Raw genomic sequence first — 4,440 nt, forward strand, 5'->3', positions numbered from 1 at the left:
TTGAGCAGAGCATATTAAGATCAAAACTGTACAACAATTTCCTTACTTGCAATAAATAAGCACTAATTAGAGGGTTATTGAGGAAAAACTCTCAATTAATGGCTTATTACTTGTAGAATATGGTCATGTAGAATAAGGCATTAATAAGTATTTTATAATGACTAATAAAGAGCCAATGTACTGCTAATATGTATGTTAATTAACAACTAGTTGATGGTTAATTTGTGTACCTTAATATAAAGTATTACCATAATAACGTGTGTTCTGTTTTATTTTCGACTTTTATTTATACATTCATGTATTTATTCCCATATTTATTTATGCATTTATTTATTCTTTTATTTATTTATTTGTGTATTTATTTCCACATTTATTTATTTCCGTATTTATTTCCTCATTTATTTATTCCTGTATTTATTTATTCCTGTGTTTCTTCATACATTTATTTACACATTTATTTATACTTATGTCATGTTCCGTCCTCCAGATTGGTAAACTGAATTTATCAATAATTTGTCAATAAATATGGGCGAAAAATGTCACTTGTTCGTCGGACACGTCAATGGAAAGATGTACTTGTCTGATATTGTAAATAACATGTCCTGGACGATCGGACGTGTGCTTTTTCGCACACTGACTATTGGACATTGCGCAACTTCACATCTGTCGAGCGTTGGTGGTATAGTGGTGAGCATAGCTGCCTTCCAAGCAGTTGACCCGGGTTTGATTCCCGGCCAACGCAGTCCTTTTTGACACTATCTGTGTGTTGCCTTGACTAAAGATTGTTAGTCGATTGTTAGTCGACCAAATGTCTTCAATTCAGGCGATTAGTAGAATAAACTAATTATACAGGGTATATGGAATCCTCAAGTCAAATGTAATACCTTTTAAGACCCTTTCCATACATTTTAAGACCTCATCGCCACTTCGAGTTTTAACCGGTTACATTGGCGACACACTTTACCTCACATTTACTATATACAGTATTGATTGTCCTTCCTCCTTATCTTCCAACCATTTGGACTAGGGCTGCACGATATATCGTGTCGTGACGATAATTGCGATATGCGCATGCACGATAATCACATCGCGTGGACGTGTGATTTGTTTTAATTTGTTTGTTTTTTTAGGACTTGCAATATTAAAGGAAGGCTCCAGTCATTAGATAGTTAATATTTAGTGAAACATTATGTTTAAACCATACCCTGAAGAAATCAGCGATATTCCCCGGTAAATAATGATTTTATAGCTCTTTTTTTATCAAAACCGGTATATTCCATCAGGCAGCTGCCATTTTGGCCATTTTCAGTTGTCACATGATCCGAAAAACTAGGTCGTGACGTCATCTATGCGTTCACTTTGTAAAACAAAAGTAACCTCTTTGATTTAACTAGCCAGTAGGTAAGGACATTCCACTGGGTATTAACTGAAGTATAAAGAATGCATGCCTGAAGTGATGGAGACCATGTTGAAGGCAAACACAAAGAGGAAATAACAGGTCAGATCAAGCAATCCCCCTCTCAGATTCCACAGCAACCAGAAGAACATACATACTGGCTGGTGATTTGATTCATCAGCTTTGTGATGGAATAAAAAATGCACAGTGCATTTCCTGAGCTGTGGATGAGTCCACTGACACCACTGACATTGCTCAGTTGCTGGTGTTTGTGAGTTTTTATGACGAGGCAAAGGGGAGTTTGTTGAAGATGTGTTGGGCCTGAGGAACCTCAGTGGACACACAAGGGGGGGGTCAAGATATTTATAATGCACTACTGGGAATGCTGAATGAAAGAGGGTGCAGCTGGCTTTATTCATAGCTGTGCAGCTCTTACACTGCGACTCTGAGGGGTCGAGCACAGACACAATAACAATGAAAACTGCTGCATACAGATTACTTTTGTTTTTGCAACCTCGTGTTAAGAATCTTGTTGCAATTGTTTAAAAGTTTGAATGACCGTAATAAACGGACCTTTGTCTTATTGAAACATTTATTTTGGACCTTTAAGATTTGTATTTGAGTACCCCTGCTCTATAGCCATTTAATAGAAGAGTTACGACATCTCCGTTCACTCCAATGGACCACTTTTTTACAGCAATGGCGGGTCGTGGAGCCTCTCAATCGTTCCCCGGAAGTTAGCGCCAAGGCTGGCAGAGCTGTGGAGTTGCAGCATAATAGACCGTTCGTGACGGACTTTTAAAGGTAAGAATTAGTTTAAAGATTTATATTGCGGATATTATCAGTACATCTGATTCAAATGAACATGTGTATTAAAGGATGTCAGTGGATTATCCCTAAATTAGTAGATTTAGGGAACGTTTACAGATAACAGATTAAGCTAGCATACCGAAGCAAGTTAGCAACACACGTTGAACAGCCTTTTAATTGTACATTCCGTTCTCTTAATGTCATTTCGTCCAACATGTTGAATTAGAGAAGAGGGGCTTCTAAACGGGATTGTATGCGGGGGTGGAGGGAGTTAAATATTAGATAAATATAACTTTGGTGCGTGTAAGAGTGAGTGTTTTTAGCAGAGCCATATTGTGTCCTTGTGATTCTGTTGATTATTACCTGTCTGTATAATGTTGCAGCTCAGCTGATTCTGGATTGATGGCAAAGGGAGAGGGACTTAAGTGAGAGTGAAAACACAAGGTACGTTTAATACTACTGTTTTATATAAGTAAACACCTTATCTCCCCAAGGCATTTCCCATCCAATAGGTGTGCTGTGTGTGTATAACCCTTTCTCCTGTCTGTTACTCCCTCTCTCAGCACAAGAACCAGAGGGGGGTTCAATGCAGCCTGAATACCTGCACTGAGACCCTCACCCTGCACCCTGAGTCTCAACTCAGTGTTTTTCAAGCCTTTCCCTGTTTTTTTGTATTAAACAAAACATTAAGCTTTCCCAATGGTGTGGTTTTCGTTTGGTGAAAAAGTGCAAATGCAGTGTTTGTATATAATTACATCACATATTGTGTTGCTGTTGGTCGTGAAATTGCTCCTGCTGACTTGAGCCAGCCATTTTGTCCTCCGCTCTGTGTCAGTGGGGAAGCCGTACATTCGTACTCCTTTCTCTGAGCGATTGGAGCATCCCCAGGCAGCACAGCAAACCATGGCGGCGACTAGGAGGCAGCACTGGAAACCATGGTGGCGACTAGGAGGCAGCACTGGAAACCATGGTGGCGACTAGGAGGCAGCACAGCAAACCATGGTGGCGACAGGAGGCAGCACAGCAAACCATGGCGGCGACTAGGAGGCAGCACAGCAAACCATGGTGGCGACTAGGAGGCAGCACAGCAAACCAGGACAACACGGAGGAAAAGGCACAGACAAACTGCATGATATGCTATTCTTGAACTCCATGTATTTGCAATGGATGTTCCTAAAACAACACATTTAACATCATCATCATCATCATCATCATCATCATCATATGCTGCTGCTGCTAGTCCTTTGATAATCGCCTGTCGGTCTCCTGTCCTTTCTGAAAGCCATAAAGATGACATTAGTCATTTAGATAACTTGTGTCCTCAGTTACCATGGGATTACTGAAACTACCATGAATTTAAGAAAATGGTAGAAATGAATTCAATCTGAATTTTAAAGCATTACTTTAGATCCCCTCCCTCTAAATGTATCAATAAACATTAGAAAGTGATCCTCCTGACTACCATACAAGTTTAAGAAGATAATATTGGTTTGAAAGAATTCAAAGCTATAAATAAACAGCAACAGGCTCTTTAACCAAGGCACTGTTAGTAACATGTAAACTAGTTGTTCACACTAATCCTAATATTATCACTTAATATTAGCAAATTCGATTTTACTTTTGAAAACATATTGATGTAAATACATACACATCGATTTGTTGTATAAATATTGCAAATCAAAACCTTTATTCACTAATAATTACCAAAAATCGTAGTTCTATCTCCTGTTATCAATGCATTCACATTGCCCGCCATGAACTTCCGGGGAACGATCCTCGTCTCCATGAACCACGTGACGATAACCGTTTTTGGACTTCCGTTGTCGTAACTCTTCTATCTATATGGCGCTGCCCTGCTCTGTAGCCTCATCCCAATTCTCTTCCCCTCCTCCGGGACTTGATCCGGAAATCAATTAAGACACGCCATTTTGAAGGACATCCCAATAGCTGAAATGCACACAGAGGAGTCGAGGAGGGGTGAGGGGGGAGACGAAAGGGAGGATACACGCGAGCAGACTACGCGGAAGTGTTTTCACTACTCGCGTATAAAAGCCCCGCCCCCACCTTCACAGCTGGTCGATTTCAACAGAGGAAAACTGGAAAATGAGTGGGAAAGCGTCACATAAATGTCTCAGTGCTCACAGCTCCATGGGAATTATTATGTGCAATTCATTTCTAAAAGGCTTTCACATTACTATAATTATATTTTTATTTAAATGTAGGCTACATTTTAC

General features: G+C 39.7%; 1 non-coding gene across 1 annotated transcript; it reads left to right on the forward strand.

The window, feature by feature from the left end:
- Window positions 1–670: 670 nt before the first annotated feature.
- Window positions 671–742, forward strand: trnag-ucc (transfer RNA glycine (anticodon UCC)). Its single transcript has one exon. It is a non-coding gene; the product is annotated as a tRNA-Gly (tRNA).
- Window positions 743–4,440: the final 3,698 nt, after the last annotated feature.

The sequence above is a fragment of the Pseudochaenichthys georgianus genome, chromosome 17 (assembly GCF_902827115.2).
Source record: "Pseudochaenichthys georgianus chromosome 17, fPseGeo1.2, whole genome shotgun sequence".
Classification (NCBI taxonomy): domain Eukaryota; kingdom Metazoa; phylum Chordata; class Actinopteri; order Perciformes; family Channichthyidae; genus Pseudochaenichthys; species Pseudochaenichthys georgianus.